The sequence below is a fragment of the Juglans microcarpa x Juglans regia genome, chromosome 4D (genome assembly GCF_004785595.1).
Source record: "Juglans microcarpa x Juglans regia isolate MS1-56 chromosome 4D, Jm3101_v1.0, whole genome shotgun sequence".
Taxonomy (NCBI): Eukaryota; Viridiplantae; Streptophyta; class Magnoliopsida; order Fagales; family Juglandaceae; genus Juglans; species Juglans microcarpa x Juglans regia.
In genome coordinates, this window is record NC_054600.1 from 4,968,094 (window position 1) to 4,980,458 (window position 12,365).

Sequence of the window (12,365 nt, forward strand, 5' to 3'; positions counted from 1 at the left end):
AATTCTGGGCTTAATTTAGACATACACAGCCAGCCCGATGCCAATCCTAGCCCAAATTCTTAGGAGCATATATTAGGTTGAGATCATATTTGTTGCAACAAAGCAGACTCCCTACCAACCCAAAATTATTAAGGCTTGGAAAAATTATCAAGAAAGATATGGCCAAGTTATATTAATAAATAAACAAATAAATAATAAATAGTCGCCGAGGAATAGGTAATGTTCTTCAATAAAAAGTATTGGGTATGTGGGCTTCGGAAGCCCAAAAAGTTTAAGGCCCAACTACACGATAAACGGCCCAAAAAACCGTCCTCGCTTGCACAGGCGGCAAGATAGAAAGGTGAACCAAGGAACCTCGCGCCGTGAGTATTGATGTTGGGAGGCGAGATTACGTTTTCTACAAAATGAGATAAATCAAAAGTTTTATGACGATGGAAACTATATGGTGAAGCATTTAACATAGAGAGGATAAAGTTGTGCTTGGTTGGTAAGCCTAATTCAGTTCATCTCAAATTAATTATCTATTAATTTTTCAAACTTTTTATAAAAATGTTAAACTCATATCAAATACTTCACAAATTCAAAAACAAATCTTGACATATTTACATTTAACTGATCATTTACAAAATATTACTATGTATAGATCAACTCAGACAATTTGATATCACTTCAACATTTAAATATAGCCTAAATACACATTATTCAATGTAATACCATCGAGAGATGGTACTAGACACTTAAAAAGACTTAAAGGGAAATGGAGAATTCTCCAAGATATACCATGAACCATTACACAATAAATATAAGAGAAATGATAGTTGCAATCGTGAGTGTGCAAGTGCCGCGTAATTACTTTAAAAAAGTGAATAAATATGGGACTCACATAAAAAAATTAAATTTTTAATAGTATACCTCACTCTTTTTCAAAAAGGCTGCACGACGTTTGCGCATTCCACTACTTTATGTAGCATTACTCTAAATATAAGCTTTAAGAAAACTCTTTTTTTTTTTCGTAAATGAGATGAATTGAGATAAAAGTTGATAGTTGAATAAAATATTGTTAGAATATATGTTTTTAATATTATTTTTGTTTTGAGATTTGAAATAATTGAATTGTTTATTTTGTTTTGTGTGAAAATTTGAAAAAAATTGTAATAATTAGATGAGATGAGATGAAATGAGAATGGTTGTAAAAATAAACTAGGACTTAGGTTAACACCTTGATCTCCAAAATAGGGCTGAGCATCTTGATCTTTTAAGTTCTATTCACTTGTTCTTCTTATATTTGTACATCAGTCATGAAAAATCTAAATAACTTTACTTGGATATTGAAAGCAACCAAGAGCCCTTTTTATATAGTATGTTAAAATAACTATATTCATCAAGAGTAATAATTTATAATTTCTTTTAGCTTTCTGCCTTTCTCTTAAATTTAACAATAATTATGACGCCTTTGGTTACAACACTAGAAAGGCGTGAATCAACAAAATGGAAAGAGATTAGTTAGGAAAACAAAGGGAAAATGCTAGGAATCTCTATAACGGGTCCGACAATTTTTTTTATTTTTTTTTATTGTTTAAGAAAGTATTTTTCGATGATGTTGTAATTTTTTTTAAATATTTAAGAAGATTAAAAAAATATATATAAAAAAAAAAGAAAAGAGAATGCACTTATCGGAAGCCTCAGTGGCGGTAGTGCCACCCAACTAAAAGACTATTGATGCTGGAGAAGTTAAACGATTGTCTAATGTCATTGGGAGAAAGACATGAATAAAGAATTATTAGCATCTTCGCAAATAGGTTATTCTGTCTAATTTTCTGTTTGATGCTTAAAACATAAGATCTGTCATGTTTTTAGTTTTCACGCGACATAAAGAACAACTTTTAAAGTGCTAGGAAAAAAAAAAAAAAAAAAACATTAAGAAAAGGAGAAGAATTCCAAAAATACGAAAAAAAAATGGACTCCCACGGCACAAGGGTGTAAAGGAGGATAACCTTTGCTATTTGGGCCGTGGGAATTGGGATGAGGTGAAGGGAGAGAGATTCCCACTCTCATACCTCAAGGCCCCACCACGCCGAGCAAAGGGGAGGGATCTCATGTCACCTCTTGGAGGTTTGATCGACAAATCTCTACCCTGCAGCCTTGCGTGGATTTTTGTTTTTTTAGACATCGAAATACTTCTCATTTCATTCATCATATAAAAATAAGTTACAAGCCATTTCTTTTTGAGCGCCTAAATAGTACCGCTCCAATTGATGGCTAGGCCAAGTTGATCTTTTTATTTTTGTTGAATTTTTTTATTCATATTTTTTTATCATTTTAAAATATTTTTAAAAATAAAAAAAATATCAATACACTAATAATTACTTCCTGAACTATTAAGTAAAGAAAACAATATAAAAAAAATTAAAATATATGATAGGTCAAAATAAAAAGGTAAATTGAGTGGACAAAGTAGTATTTTTCTTTCTTTCTCTACAATAGAACTGATCTCAATTGGACCCTTTTCAATCTAGCAAGTCTCTCCATCCACATGTAGTGCCCTCTTAACTAGCCCATGAGCTACATTATTCCCTTATCTATAGATAAAATTCACTTTCTATTCTAGTCTTTGGTCCAAACTGTGTTTTATATCTTCCTTCAATTGTCTCATCCATGTATATGTAACCTCCCTGCTCTTTATTTACTTTATTAGTTTCTGTGCATCACCTTCTGATGCCAAACAGAATAGAGATTAATTTTGATAGCTAGTTTCACTAGATGATTAACACAGAGAAAACAAAAGATTCACCCAAAACATAGAGAAAATTCTGAATAATATTGATTAATAGTAAAATTAGAAATTATTTTATAAAATCCACAAGCCAGACTTAAATAGCCGCAAAATTCGAAATTATGAAGATTTTTTCAAAAATAGAAAGATCTAAATTATTGTATGAGAAATAAATACATAAATAAACAAAAATTCTATAAAAAATTTGGTCAAAATCGAAATCAGAATCACTTCCAAACTTGAAACTAAATATTTATTAACAAGGCAAGAATGACTATGAATATATAACTTGGGAGAAAATAACTTATATCGTAAATATATATGATTTGAGAGAAAATAATTGATATCCCATATTAGTTTGGATTTACACCGTTATAGGTATCGTAGATTGGTATAAAGTTACACCCTATGGATGAATGTCTATCCTCAAAGTAGTAAATCCACTCAACTTCATGCAATAAATCAATGAAACCTTTAGCTTGAAGAGTATTAGAAAATTTCGATAAATCAAGTCTAAAATTGAGATCCCCATGATGCTCCTCCCGACCACGGTGCTCTCAAAATAGAGTACGATTATGATACGAGTTCTCAAAACTAGAATCGGAATCGTGATCTTTCATCTCACGATCATCGATATCGTGCGCCGTTAGATGACAGGTTAACTTTGCAACTTGTCTCTACAAATCCTCGATCATCACATCTTGAACGCTACGATTACGGTGCAGTACTTCCTCGTTCAAAATCTACCCACGACGACCACGACAACCACTAGCCATGGAAATTGATGAGATATAACTACAGGAAAGATGCTTAAGCTCTGATACTAACTGACGCCGAACAGAATATAGATTATTTTGCAAGCTAGTTTCAACAGTTTCAACAAATATTCAAAACAGAGAAGAGAAGAGATTTGCTTAAAACACAGAGAAAACTCTAAAAATTATTGATTAATAGTAAAATTTGAAATTAAATTATAAAGCTCACAAGCTGGACTTAAATAGCTACAAAATTCAAAATTATGAATATTTTTTCAAAAATGAAAATATCTAAATTATTGTATGAGAAATAAATACATAAATAAACAAGAATCTTACAAAAAATTTGGTCAAAATCGAAATCAGAATAATTTCTAAACTTGAAACTAAATATTTACTAACAAGGTAAGAATTAACATAAATATATGATTAATATCACAAATATATATGATTTGGGAAAATAATTGATATTATTATGAAGTGATTTGGGAAGAGAAAACTAATACCCTATATCAATTTGGATTTACACCATTCGGCTTGTGGGCTTCATAAAATAATTTTGAATTTTACTATTAATCAATATTATTCAGAGTTTTCTCTGTGTTTTGAGCGAATATCTTGTCTTCTCTGTGGTGATCATCTGTTGGAACTAACCGTCAAAATTAATCTAAATTCTATCCAGCATTACTTTCAAAAATGACTTTCTTTTAGCTCGCTGCATAACTTGATGGCCCTCTGTAGTGCATAAGCTTATGCTAAGTCAGGTTCTTCTATGAAATCCTTTGCAGCACACAAAGCAATTAGAATCTCTCCTCTATCGTCTCTTGCTATTATTCCTATGCCCATTTTTTGATTCTTCTAATTGATAGCTAGGGGTGCTACCCGCGTCATACGGTGCGGGCTAGCCCCCTCCCAAAAATTATTCACAAATTCTAAGTCTAAAATTATTCATTGGTCTAAAATTGATCAAAAACACATTTTTAGACCCAAATTGTAAATATGACTAAAATTTAAAAACTATGTAATTTTTAAATTTATTAGTGCATATTTTGTGTAAGTTGTAGTGTAATAATCCTGCCAAGGCAATACAAACATTGCTAAAGTGTGAGACTTGTATTGTGAAGACAATCTAAATAAGTGCAACCCTACTATACTACAACTTACACAAAGTATTAAGTAAAAGTTCTGCTTAATACATGTTACTATATTTGTATATAGTAAAAATAATTAATATTTATAAATATGTATAGTATAAATATATATATATAAATATATTTATATGAGAAAAAATTGGGTGCGGGGCAGGGCCTCGGTGGGGCCATACCGCCCCCAGCCCCAGCATGGGCAGGGAGGGGTGGGGCGAACAGGGGCGGGGTCCCGCTGCCTAGTCATATTCATAGCAACATCAAAGTTGATCTTTGTATAGCCTCAGTTGATGGTAACCATTTGACTTCATCCTTACTCTAACCAGTTCTAACTTGCTACTCCTCGTTCCACCTTCAGATTATTGAAACATTTAAGGTTAGATAAGACACTTTGTATAACTTTACTCAGGCTATCAAATCTTTCCTCAAATAGATATCTGTTTCTTCTAAACCAAATGTCTTTAAAAACCACATCACCTTTGACAGTGAACTTCCCATCTTTTGTATGTCCCCGTATTGCCTTATCTTCCTCCCCTCTTTTGCTCAGTGGGATGCTACAAATTTCGATGGCTTTCTCTCTATCAAAGATGTCATGTATCATCTATTCATTCCAACACGTAAGCTCCTCATTAACCAAAGCACTCATTTTCTTGTCTTCATTTAATATTTTAACAGGTGACCTCACTTTTGAAGAAAATGTCTGAGGTATCCACTTCTGCTTCCTTATAGATATACTCTTACCATTACTAACCCTCCATACAATACATTCTTTTTATCAAAACATGTGCTGACATCAAGCTCCTCCACATAAAAGAGAGATTACCTCTCAACTTAGCTTCCACAAATTGAGACTGCATGTAATACTTTTCCTTAAACACTTTAGCTACCAGTGTGTTTATATTCTGTTCCAGCCTCCAACATTACTTAGCCAACATAGCCCTATTAAAAACCTCAATGTCATGAAATCCCATTCCACCAATTCCCCCCCCCCCCCCCTACCCTCTTCCAAGGTATACCCTTCCCAAAATTTGGATAGTAGAACATTTATCTCCGGAACATTCTTTTTGGAAGCAGGAATACATTCAGTGTGTAAGTGGGAATAGATTGTAACATAGCTTTGATCAACTCCTCATTCCCAACCGTGGATAGAAATATGTTTTTCCAGCAATTGATCTTCTTCCATATCCTCTCCTTTATACCTCTGAAAGATCGGTACTTTGATCTGACAATCATGGTTGGTAGACCTAAGTACTTGCCATAATCCCCACAAATAACTGATCCAGCTTCTTGCAGCACTTCTTGTTTGACAAGATCTCTAGTGTTAGAGCTAAACAAATTAGAAGTTTTATGTATATTGAGTACCTACCCAGATGCCCTTCTCATAAACCTGCAAAATCTCTTGGATTGTCATCCAATCTTTTACACTAGCTTTACTAAAGATCACACAGTCATATGCAAACAACAAATGTGTGACCTTTGTACCATCTCTAGCAGCAACCACACCACCCTTCTTTCCATTTTGTTCAGCTTTATATCATAGAGAACTTAGTCCTTCAGCACACGAAATGAAAAGGTAAGGTAACAATGGGTCCCCTTGATCCTCTTGTTGGTTTGAAGGTGTCTCCTGACTTTCCATTTACCACTATTGAGTATGAGACTGATTCTACACAAGTCATCACCAGTTGAATCTACTTTTTTGTAAACCCCATCCTTTTTATCATATCTTGTAGAAACTGCCATTCTATTCTATCTTACGCCTCTTTGACATATCCAACTTTAATGTCATATTTGCAGTGTTGCCTTTTTTCCTTGACTTCATTGAATGCAGAAGTTCATAAGCCATCATTACATTATCTGTTATAGATCTTCCTAGTACAAACGCACTTTGACTACTAGAAATAATGTGAGGTAACACTTTCTTGAGCCTATTTACTAAAGCTTTTGCAATTAGTTTATACATTACATTACACAATGAGATAGGCCTATAGTCATTTATAGACACAGGGGCATTGATTTTTTTTTTTTTTTTTTTTTTTTGCACTAGAGTAATATTGGTGTGATTTAACATACAATGCATACTTCCCCCATTTAGAAAATCAAGAATAGCCTTACATACCTTAGACCCCATAGTAGTCTAGTGCTCTTGATAGAACCTATCACCAAAACCATCTAGTCTTGGTGATTTGAATGGGCTCATTTGTTGTAGTGCTTCAGATATCTCCATAGCAGTGAAAGGAGCCTAAAAAACTAAGTTCATCTCATCTATCATCCTTTGATCAATGCACTGAAGGCAACCATTTATTTCTGTTGAACTTGGTGTTAATGTAGTGTATATTACCTCGAAATGATTCTTAAAAGCACAATCTCACCCTCCTCACACCTTAAGATTCCCTCAGCATCTTTTATTCTTTTAATTAAATTCTACTTCCTTTGTTGGGTGGCACGTGCATGAAAGAAACTTGCATTTCTAATCCCATGCTAATACTAATGCCTCTTAGCCCTTTGGCTCCATTTCATATTCTCCTTTGTAGAAGAATGCCCAACTCCTTTTGCAATATAATGATGGCCTTAACATTGTGTTGACCTTCCTCATCTTGTAACTGTCTTAATAGCCCAAACTTTTCTTTTATGGTCTTTTCTGTATCAGTACACTCATTCTTACTCCATGATATTAATGGTGATCTACATTGCTGTAAGTACACCTGTACATCCTTTAAAGTTACTTTAGGCACCTAATCTTCATTCACTCCTCATATATAATTTTCTTGCAGCCTTCATCTAAGCCCCAAGCCATCCCATATTTGAATGAACAACTATATCCTTTCCTCATGTAGCTCTCATGCCAGTGGGACAAAAGTAAGGGCCTGTGATCTAAACTTCTTGCCACTAGAACTTCCACCTTCACATTCCTTGAACATATTGAGCCAGACCCTATTTGCAACTCCTCTATTCAATCTTTCCTTGGTAAAAGTATCATTTGTATGCTTGTTCCTCCATGTACTTTGAGCTTCTCCCTGCTAAATCAAATAATTCACCCTTCTCCACTGAACCTCTCCATTTGTGCCTCACTTCAAGGTCAGCCCCTACTTTTTCATCATGTGTTAAAACTTCATAAAATCACCACAAATCATCCAAATCATTTTAGCAGAAGGTTTCAAGGTCGCTAATAAGTCCAACTTTTCTTGTCTTCTACTAACATCAGGCTGACCATAGAATCCTGTGAATTGCCACTCTTCACTTCCCTCAGCCTCCTTTATTCTAGCACTGATATGGTTTCTAGAGTAGGATTCTATTGTCACCCCTACCTCTAGTCTCCACAATGGTGCAAGTCCACCACTTCTTCCCACTGGATCCACCACCAAGCATCCATCAAACTTCAATTTCCTCTTTAAACAGTTCCACTTCCTTGAGCTGGACTTAGTTTCAAAACTAAGTCGGGTGGCTTATCCTTCACAATCCAGTGAAGGTCTTGAACTCTTTGGGGGTTTCCAAGCCTCCAACAGTTCCAATTAAGTGTTTTCATAGCTCTTGGCAGAGCTGTCGAGCAGCCTTCAGCAATTGATCATTTGCATCCTACCCCTCCATGTTAGCATCACTCCTGAGTTTCTTTCTATTCTCCACATACTCAATCTCATCATCCTCATCTATCATACTCATTTTCTTGGATGACATCAAAATTCTTGGTAATGAACACATGCCTTTGTCCTTGGCCCCTATCTTCCACTTACCTTTATTTTTTTTATTATGCTTCTATCTCTCGTAGCATAACTGGTATCAATAGCTGCCTCCACTATTTTGAAATAGGCTGGGCTTGTTTGTGCTTCTAACCCATTTTGTTTTACTACTTCTAATTGCACCACAATGGCCTATTCTATATCCTGGCCGTAGTCCAAAACATTTCCCTCTTCCTCCTTGTTTTCAAACTCAACCCTCCCATCCTTTCGTACCTCAAATCTCTCTTCCTTCTCATGCAACGGCTTTCCATTTTCTATAGATTCAAAATTTATCTAAACTCAAATCCCCTGGATTATTGCCTAACAACCATCTTTCCCACTTTCCGTTGTCCCTCTGGTCCCGCTCACCTTCTTCGACCCCTTTCTACCTCTATTGTTGCCCCTCTAGCTACTAACTTCATCATTGTACATCTTGTGCCCCTCTTCGAACCCCTTTTTCACAAATGGTTCAGCTAATCCCTGGCTTCATCTCGTAATATTTCTTTCCGCTCTTAGCCATGTTCCAAGTTATTGGGCTTATTTTGACTTCTCAACCAGACATCCACCAGTTTCATGTACCAAACAACCACAATCAAACACAAAACTTCTGGAGTTTTTCATATTTTATCGGAATCCAAACCTTCTCACCATTCACACGAAGAGTGCATCCTCTAGTTAAAGCCCTGTTCAATATCAGTTCCACTTTTATTCTAAAAAACTTACCCCATCCAATCCCGTCCTCTGGTACAACCACTTCACTTACTTTACCTATAGAACTCCCATTATGTTCACCACACTCTTTATTCATGTATGCCAACGGTAGATTGTGGAACTGAATCCAAAACTCTTCTTGTTCCAAAACGTTAATCAAACAGACTGCCATGCACTCTACCTCTGTTTTCTATCAAAAAAAAGAAAAGAGACTTCTTGTGTGGATTTAAATCGTTGAGAATTTTAAGATTCAAAGTAAAAGAGATGGATAGATAGATAAATAGGCGGCTTTGTTTGGATTATCTTATCTAATTATTACAACTTTTTCAAATTTTTAAATAAAATATAATAACTAATTCAACTTTTTCAAATCTCAAAACAAAATAATATTAAAAATAATATTATATTTAATTTTCAACTATCATCTCATCTCAATTTACTATCCAAACCTCCGTATTTATAGTTATTTGAGTGAATTTTTTATACAATATAAATATTCCATAAATGCTGTAAAATCCATTTATGTTTCTATATATCTTTTGCTCTAAATCCTAAAATTCATATAGAAATTTTAAAGCACCGAAATTCTTGTATAAGTGCGAAGACTAAACGTACAATGTGTAATTGCACACGGGATATAAAAGTATGCCATAGAAAGCTTGGATTTACGTACAATCTAGTGAGGGTGCAACTATCTTGCTCATTAGAAAAATTTTATTTGCATGCTGACGTGGAAGATACATATTCCATAATTTGATTTATAAAAAAAATTAAAAATTTTGAATCTTAAAAATCAAATATTATCATATAATATGTGTGTATGGAATGTTCTCCCTATCATATTGCGACATTGTTTATTATAATTAGTTTGACTTGTTAGACGGATGGAAGTATATCCTTTTATATAGCAAGGGACGACCTAAGCATGCATGAGGTGGAATTGGAAATAACATAGGAGGCGCCAATGGATGGATATTGTTTATGCATAAGAGGTGCAGATGTTATCCGCACTGGCTAGGTAGTTGAAACATCATGAAGTAAATCAATGGATGTTAGATGCATTTTTCGATATGGTCGGAGCCTAACAATGCGATTGAACAACTCACATTAGTGGCTTGGGCATTGATACAATGCTTTACATTTATCAATGAAAGTAAATAATAAATAAATTATAAGAAATATAAATGAGAGAGACATGCATATTTATGCGGTTTTGCATAAAGCTTACGTTCATAGGGTGGTTGGGGGTAAATCCGTTATGTTTGAATATTTTTACGATCCTTTATGACCTCACGTATTCAGAAGACCGTTTTTTAGAAAAATGGTCTTCTTAGTCGAAGAAGATGATCCCCCTTTTATGTAGAGAAATCCCTTTTTTTCCTATGCCTATTTGGAGCTGTTGATTTCCTACCAAGGGTTTTCACCCAAAACTTAACTTCTTGCTTTGTCACTTCAACTTTTCCTTTTCTTTCTCTTCCTTCCTTTTATCTTTGGTGATCCTTTTCTAATGTGCTGGGGTTTCTTGATTTCATTCGTAACAAGAGGTGCAGATATTACTAGCTCGGCAGTTTGAAACATCATGAAGTAAGGCAATAATCCCAAAATTCTCTTACCTCAAAATTCTCTTACTTCTGTCAAAACCTCAAAAAGCGTTCCTCAAAATATCCCAACTAACCCCCACCTAGCATGCTTGGTCACCCTTGCATTAAAAACTACTGACTTTGTCCCCCCATATGGAATATTTGGTTCAGAAGTAAAACCATCTGGAGGAAAAAATCTGACTATCTTCAAAAGCATAGTCTCACAATTTAAGTCTCTCTCTGGGCCTATCTACACTCAAAGCCCAACCATTGTTCGGCCTACTCTTTTGAACCCGCAGAACAAAGACATGTGTTCTAGCCAAGGGCCCATAAATCTCTCTTTAGAAACAAAAGCCCAGGGTTCCTTTGTTCCTAACCTCATAACAGAAGCCTCCCACTCTATCCTACCCATCGAATTCCTAACTTCTCCAACTCAGAAAATCAACCTCTCTGTTACAAAGCCGCACCCTCTGCTCACTGTAACCAACCATGAAACCACTCACATCCACAAAAAATCATATCTGCCTAGGAAGAAGGAGTCAGTTCACATCGAAGGTGAGTATCCCCCAAAGAAGAGAACATCCTCGTATCAGATATTAGATAAAAATCAGACTATGTCCGCTATTATTTGGAAGGGAAACAAAAAGGGAAAGGGAGAGGGACAGCATGCAAGGAAGGATCACTGTTTCGCACCTTATCTGCTCAAGAATCAAGCGGCTTCAGTAGGTAACACTTCTCAGCTCTCATCTCCAGTTGAAGAAATCAAAACTGAAATGGTTGTTGTGGCAGGGCCTTACCTGCCACCAAATGTGTAATGCATCTTTTGTATTGGAATTGCAGAGGGATAGCCTGTCCCTCTGGGCTATCCCTCTGCAATGAGTTGTCTTTGGAGCTCAAATCAGGACTCATCACCTTGATTTGATTTTCCTTTCTGAAACCCTTTTGGTTGATGCTAAGACCTTAGGTATTGTAAATAGGCTTGGTTTTTCACTTTATCTGCATGTTCTCCCCTTCATAAATGGGGTGGGCTTTTGTGTATGTGGCGCCCTGGCATGGACGTAGAACCAGTGTTTATATCTCCTAATATTATGTCCTTGTTGATGTATTCGGATCCTTCTCATTTACCTTGGTTGCTAAATCTTGTGTATTGTCCTGCCTAGTACAACCAAAAAACCAATTTTTGGAAGAAATTGATTTATGTTTCAACTGCGTTCTCTGGTCCCATTTTATGCCTAGGAGACTTTAACACTATCCTCTCACAAACAGAAAAACAAGGAGGCAAACCTTATGCCTCATCTTCATCCCCTTGTGATATGTGAGCTTTCTTGAACCATTTTGGTCTGGCGGATTTAGGATTCATGGGCCCGAGATTCACCTGGACTAACAATCGTCATGGCCTTAGCAATATAAAAGAAAGACTTGACAGGGGTATTGCCAACTCCCCTTGGACTCTCCTCTTCCCGATGCTAAGATTCATCATCTCCCAATTGTATCATCAGACCACTCCCCTATTCTTTTAGACACCTTAGGATCTGGGAGAAATAAGAGTTCTTTCAAATTTGAAGAATTCTAGGTTAGAGACCGTTCAAGCTTGGGGGTCATCCAAACTGCTTGGAATACTGTCATTATTGGATCCCCGGGTTACATCTTCTCTCAAAAACTAAAACTTGTCAAGAAAGCCCTTATTA